Raw genomic sequence first — 7,917 nt, 5'->3', positions numbered from 1 at the left:
GTCAGGCATTGGTTCAACTCTAATTTTATGAAGCTTCGAGAATACTTTTTGTGCGCAAAGAAAACAAAACGAACAACTTTGTTAAATTTTTCTTCTGTTTCATGTCAGAATCCGACGCGCGTTCACGAGTGTAGAATTTTTGTTGTTATTTTTGTCATGGTACTCGATGTTGTGGAGACTGACCCAAGAATTGTTGAATAAAGTTGTTATTTTTGTTTTCTTTGTGCACAAAAAATATTCTCGTAGCTTCATAAAATTAAGGTTGAACCACTGATGTAACATGGACTATTTTAACAATGTCCTTACTACCTTTCTGGGCCTTGAACGTGTCAGTTGCATTGCATGTCTATGGTGGAAAAGCTCAGAAAGTTCTTGGATTTTGTCAAAAAAAAAAATCTTAATTTGTGTTCTGAAGATGAACAAAGGTCTTATGGGTTTGGAACGACATGAAGGTGAGTAATTTATGACATAATTTTCATTTTTAAGTGAACTGTCTAATATATTTCTTCTAATATTTATATCTTATTTGAATCTTCAGCTTTCAGTGTTCTTCCGATTTCAGTTACCGAAGACACTTTTTAATAGTTTTAGTTTTAGCTAACAATAACTCTAATGCGATGACATTCATAAAGTTTTAAGCGCAACCAAAGTGTCTAAATACTTTTCGGGGCCGCTGTAGACACATATAGGGGACAAAGTGAGAGTAAACAAGAGGTGGAGAGTCACTCCCCCTTGACTCCTCAACACCTGTTCCTCATTAGGTCTCTGTCCCTGTGCCAGAATCAATACGGCAGGATGCTAGAAAAATTTGACTGCCATTTGTGAACGGACAGAGCATTAGCGAATTCCGAATTATTTACAAACACAGGCCTCTCCTCATTACTCTTCCTCCCGCCCGTTCAGTCTTGGGGCCGTCTGCATCTCAAGCTGAAAAAGCAAGTTTTTCCCTCCATCCATCCCAGCCTTGTGAAATCAGATGCCCTAATTTTATTTGGATTAGCAGAATATTGTGTTCACACAACACTTTCAAATACACATGAAAGTATTTAACTTTTTTCCAAAACCTTCACACTCACGTCTCTCTCCCTCGCCCTCTAGATGACGTATATGTTTCCATAGATTGCTGCATATTTGCTGGCAAAGACAGACTAGTTAAACAAAAGAGGGAAGCTTTTCAGGGAGGGGACATCAGGGCTCCGCAGGGGTTGTAGAAACCTGGGAGAGAGGGAAAAAATGTTGTGTGGCAATGTAGCGTAAGTTTGTCATCTTTACAATAAACACATCTACATCACAGCAGTGTAAACATGTGGTTGGGATTGGAAAGCAGGGAGAGAGAAAGAGAATCGTTCGAGTGGAGTGAGTTCTGTATTAGCATTACGAGAGATCTTGGCCTTGGCTTGTGCTTCACAATCAATGGGGTAGAAATGTAAATACCGAAATAAATGAAGCGAAATTAAATCAAAGTAAACAAAGTAATCATTCACATGCCATCTGCTCAACTGCTGAGCCCTGTGTATACCTATAGCTGCCAAAATACTTAGTCTTACTTATAACAAAAGTGATGAGGGGTGTTTACAGTATGCAGCATATTTAAATGAATACATAAGCTTTGTTCCTAAACCTAGAGAGTTGCTTGGCTGGATACTCCCTACTAAGGCAGCTCCCAAATCAAACTAATGGATAAACTGTTCCAACTGATTCAGAATTGTTTTTGATTCACTAAAAAGTACAGGCTCATAACAGGAGTCATTTGTCTGGGAAACAAATTTCTAGTCAAGCTGTATGTTTTGATTCACTACAAACCGCATATGAGTCTTTTGTTCGGAAATCAGACTTCACTGTTTGTCTTGAATGTTTTTGTTCATTAAAAAAACAAACCGGCTCATAAGAGTCAGTTGCTCTGGAATCAGATTTCAATAGTCGCGTATGATTTGATTCCCTAAAAAGAACTGGCCCATACTAATATTTTGCTCGGAAATCAGACTTCACTGCTCGTGCTGTATGCTTTTGAATCACTAAAAAGTGGCTTATAAGAATCATTTGCTTTGGAATCAGATTGTATGTTTTGATTCACAAAAAAGAATCTGCCCATAAGAGCCTTTTCTTGAAAATCTGACTTCAGTGTTCACGCTGTATGTTATTGTTTCACTAAAAAAAGAATAGTCTCAGAGTCATTTGCTCAGTAATCAGGCTTCACTAGCACCTAAGAGCAATTTTGCTTGGAAATCAAACTTCACTGTTAGTGTTGTATGCTTTCGATTCACGAAAGAACTGATTCATAAGAGTCTGAGCTTTAAAATCGGACAAGTGCGGGTTGTGCTGTATGTTTGTGATTCATTAAAAAGACCAGGCTCATAAGAGTCATTCGCTCAAAAATCGGACTTTACTAGACCATGTATGATGTACTAAGAAAGGGCTCATAAGAGTCATTTGCTTCAGAATCGGACATGTTCGCAGTGTATATTTGTGCAGAATAGTAAATTCAGGGAACGCTTTCATAGTATTTTAGAACATTCAAAATCATTCAGTCATTTTTTTTAAATGGGACGGGTGACATGTTTCCAAACATTAGTCTTGAGATGCTGAAATGCTGCAGTTTGTTATCACTACTTTCACTACCATATGGTCCATATGTGTTGGGCATAGTTACCACATATGGTTGCTGAAACAAATGAATTCATTTACTTGCTTTAATCGCCAGCAGCATACATCATTAGACATTACAATGGCTGTTTTGTCCTTCACCCCTGCCAGTTTTTCTTCGAGTCTAGCTGATTCTTGAGGATGTGTGTTATTCCATCACTCTCTGGCACTGGATAACTGCACTTAAGCCTCCAAGCTGTGTTAGGCTTGACTTCGCTCCGGGCTGATGGCAGCAGTCACTGTAACGTAACGCTCCTCTGGGTGTTAGCATTGAAATGTCAGCCTGCCATTGCTGATCAGTTGTTCAACAGCTTCCAACACTGGAAAATAAACACCTTTTTCGTTTTCTTCTTCTACTGTCTGTTTTTTGTTTCTAGCCGTGTTTTTTTGGGGTGGGGGGGTGATGAGATGTGTGATTTCAGGGCCTCTGAATTCCTCCATTAATGACTCCCAGCTTTCCAGCTCTGAGAGGCTGGAGAGAGGGGCTGCGGCACTGATGCTGATAGACCTGCTAAATGCTTCTCACACACAAACACGGACACTCTGCTGGAGTGGAAAACCAATATGGAGGTCTGCTTGTCACAGCTTGCTGATGTAACTCTTTTTAAAGATGCACAGTCATTTGTACTCATTCAAATGTTTTACATGTTAAAAAATGTTTGAGTTTTGATAAATAAAATTATTTAAAATGATGTACAGTCACATAAGATGATTCCATTCATATCAGTGGCCTAATAAAATGTTTTATTTCACATGGAGAGGGTCCCCTCATGGGGCAGCCATGTTGTGATCACATGACCAGCTGAAATACTACTTACTTTAGGAATTCAACCAATCAGTGACTGACTTGAAGTGCTGCATGCCGGTTATAAATTTTGTCTTGAGATGCCGTTGGCACCATGGCACTGTGATGTATGATGTCAAAATTCTCATTCTGCGTAGTTTCTCCAGAGTGGCTGCACAAGTTCTCACGGTGACAGCTGATTTACGATTGGCGCGATTCACTGATGACAACTATAATGTGTGTTTTGTGTTTATTTTGACACCTTTACCTTATGTTTTTATAACAATAAAACTTCTTGTATAATTAATGTTATGTTGTGCCCTGTTTATCAAAATTAAACCTATAAAAAATATAGACTCCACTTCACTGGTCTGTAAACAGTATAGGCTTATGTTAAACTTTATTCTTGTACATAAAGGCGCAGTATTGAGCAGTAAATAATGAAAATGTCTAAATCGTCTGTGTATTTGACAAATATTAGATCTAATCCATTTTATCTGTGATAAAGTACATCACGACGGGAAGCAGAAATTGTCCAACTTGATGGTTCGCTTTTTTTTTAACTATTGAACTGACTGCAAGCAGCAAATCTGATTGTGCCAATTGGTTAAAATATTTGGTAACACTTTAGTATAGGGACCAAATATCACTATTAACTAGCTGCTTATTAGCATGCCTATTATTAACATATTGGCTGTTTATTAGTATTTATAAAGCACATATTCTGCATGACCATATTCTACATCCCTAATCCTACCTAATAGCTAAATTTAACAACTACCTAACTATTAATATTAATAGTTTATTATTAATATTAATTAATATTATATTAATATTATTAATAAGCAGCAAATTAGGAGTTTATTGAGGCAGGTTTGTTAATAGCAATATTTGAATATTAAAATAAAGTGTGAACAAATATTTTAAATATTAAAATATTAAATGTTGTAATATTACATTAATTTTTACTTATGAAACATGTTTAATAAATATTTTAAACACCATGTTATTTCTTTTTAAAGACCACTTATAATGTTAGTGAAGGGTTCCGTTTTTTTTTTTTCAGGACTCCTTTTTAATGGTTAAATTACATTTTATTAATGAAAAAGCATGTCTAATTAATTAAAATCATGAAACGTAAACAATTTAACATCGATTTATTGAAAGTTTAACAAATATTACATGTTTGGGGCCCTATGTTTTATTTTTCCAACCTTATGTTTTATTGTAACCAAATTCTGTTTTAGCATGTCTAATTATTTGAAAGCATAAAACAAGTTTCATTTATTCTTACAATAGCCTTATGATTTTTTGCTCAGAAATTCTGTGTTGTGTATTTAAATTTTTTTAAGGCATAAAACATTCATTTAATCTATCTTTTAAGTAATGAAAATTAAACAAATTTTATTTTTTGGAAAATAAAGGTAATTTAACATTACAATTAAAACATTGAAGAAATATTGTATGCTTAATCCTTAAAAATAAGGTTTTAATAATTTTAGTAGTAGTAGTAGCAGACAGACGCTAAAATCACCACAATAATCACGCGCGCTTCAGTACAAGTGCTAAACAAAACCGCAACTCCGCTGTGAGTGATACAGAGAGCGCGACCATAACGTAGAGACCGAAATGACATGCCGTCGTGTAAATAAGATAAATAACATAAGGCTATTTAGTTTGCTTAATAAAAGAACAAGATATATACCTGTTCTATAGGAAAGGTAACTTTAAATGACTTCTGTTGTGATCTGGCGCTATAGAGAAAATATAATTAAATAAAATTAACTTGACCCAAGGGGGGCCGTTGGGGTGGGGGTGGGGGTGCCCCCCTAATATAATGGCAGGGGAAACACTGTACACCAAAAACAGTCATGTTTCTTTTTTTGCCTCTGGTTTTCAAGATTCAAAGTCATTTCCTTCTTTGCATGTGGAATGAATATGATACTAAAAGGTTGCAGGTTTGCTGTCTGGTTCAATATAGTTTGTGATGTCCCATCCTTCAATAACAACCTCTTCGCAAATGTCAGATTATGTCACAAGGTCACAGATTTCATGAGCCGATATTACAGTTTAGCGTCAATAAAGGGTCTTTTTGGAATAATTTACTCATTTATTTGAAGCGAAAAGCACAAAGCTCATTTCGCAATAAATGTTAATGAACTACTAAGTCCAGCGCCAAAGTGCTATTTCTGAGCCTAGATCACATCACATGATTAGAATGTCAGTCCGGATTGGCTCATACAGGTTGTGGTCTCGTTGGCTCGAAAAGCAATTACACCGACCACAGTGTATTCAGAGAGCAAGTCACTGCAGTGTATCAAAGGTTACAGTAGATTGAAACAAGCTTGGCAACTCCAGCGTATTAATAATAAATGGCTGCCACCCATGCAGCAGAGTTAGAAGGGGGCAGCCTGAATCAGCTTCCATCACTCTGTTTTTAAGGCCATATGCCCCTTTTCATTACTTAGAGCACACCAGCTGTATTGTAACTACAACCAATTTCCTTGCAGTCTATAAAACTGTCAATCAGAATCATACAAGAGAGCCGAGCGCAGAGTAGAGCATGGCTGCCCGAACGGGGGGAGATTGAATTTGTAGCCAGATGTCAGCAAGTCGAAATCCTGTGCGAGATAATGTTGTTGGACTTTCGTGACTTTAATGCAAAGTTCAGGCAAATTGATTAGGCTTCAAATGGAGCTGTTTGAAACGTACACAGGTTAGGTCAGGGAATTCGCATAGCATAAGCAACAACGGATTGGATGGCTTGGCTAAATCAATCAGGTTTTTTAGTTTAAGGCCCATATGTGAGGAAATTCCTAATGACTGGGCGCTAGGTGATGACAATACTAATGTTCGACGCTAGGGATGGGCGATACCTCTTATTTTATTTTCGATCCGATACCAGTATTTTCAAGCCCAGTATCGCCGATATCGATACCGATGCCTCTAAACTAAACTGATCTTTTAAATTATTAAAAGAATATAATCGGTAATTAAACTCACTTAATATTAGATTTTAAAGCCATGTTTTTTTTTAACATTTCATAGGCCTTTTTTGTTTACACTGTCAGAAATAAAATATACTATAATTGTATTTTAGCCCTGTACTGGGGCAGTAACCTCAAAGGTAACTATGCCCCTAAAAGTGAGCATATTAGTACCATACAAGTATGCATGCTTTAAGGGTAGATAAGTTACAAAGGTGCACCTTTGAGGGAACCTCATGAGAAATAAACATGGTGTTACATAAGCACTAAAATGTATTATTATTATTATTACCATGGTAAATTTGTGGTTACTGCCGTTTTAGTACAAATACTGTGGTAAACTGTGGTTACTGTAATAAAACCATGGTTAATTTTTGTAAAAGGCTGCCAAGCTGTTGTACAAAAGGTGAAACTTTTGCATTTTCTGACAGATTTACTAACAGCAATTACAGAACATAACAATCCATTTGAACTTTTAATTACTCCAGTATTCAGTGTCACACGATCCTTCAGAAATCATTCTATCATTTGCTGCTCAAGAAACACTTATTATTATTGCTGCTTCATATTTGTGTGGAAACCGTGATGCATTTTTCAGAATTGATTTTATATACAGTAACAATGTTATGTAGGCTAATGTAATAATGTGGCAATGGTTTCTTAAGATCTACTTATGCTTCTGATGCTTTTGGGAAACGCAGCCCTATTTGAACAAGCACTCTGAGCCATGCGTCAGCAGCGAACGCTGTCTGTGATGGATTGGTTCTGTCTTTCAGCATTTGCGTGTGTTCCGATGGTTCTATTCAACACAATTATTTGCTAATATACTTAGAAGCTTTTTTATGGACCGAATTTATTGATAAATAAATAAAATTAATGGTTAAAAAATGCACTTTAGAATCGATATTTTTATGTGAGGATCGATCCTTTCGATACAACATCAGTATCGAAAGTATCGATACTTAAGGATCGATCCGCCCATCCGTATTCGACGCAACAGTTGAGTCATGCAGGTCGTAAGGTTACGTTAAAGAAATAGTCACGGTTAGCTACAATTTGAAGAATCATTTATTAAATGTATAGCAAAGAGACAAATAAGTTATAATATTTTTATTTGTTAGAATTCTATCAGTGTTTGAACATTATTATTTAGAGAGCTAGTACATTTGTTCTACTTTCATGGCTAGCTTTTCACAAAACCCCAAACAGTCTTCAGATCGGACTCACTCTCGTCTATGTAACACTGTAACAGGGGAACTTTAGTTGTCCGTGAACAAGTTAGCAATGAAAGTGTGTATCTTAATGTCTTCTCAGTTATGTTCTCACAAACAATGGTAGCATTACATATATAAACTCTTTAAAAATATACTTCTGTCAAATAACTTGACAACTACTATGTACACTACAAAAATAAATTTTCATATAAATAAATTATATGGCATACATTTATCTTTGTAACTGAAAACGACATACATCCACACCAAAACAAGGGAAAAAATGGCA

The sequence above is a fragment of the Sinocyclocheilus rhinocerous genome, unplaced genomic scaffold, assembly GCF_001515625.1.
Source record: "Sinocyclocheilus rhinocerous isolate Xijiao unplaced genomic scaffold, SAMN03320098_v1.1 scaffold515, whole genome shotgun sequence".
Classification (NCBI taxonomy): Eukaryota; Metazoa; Chordata; class Actinopteri; order Cypriniformes; family Cyprinidae; genus Sinocyclocheilus; species Sinocyclocheilus rhinocerous.
The sequence above is the reverse complement of the archived record's forward strand: the minus strand, read 5'-3'. Positions refer to the sequence as shown.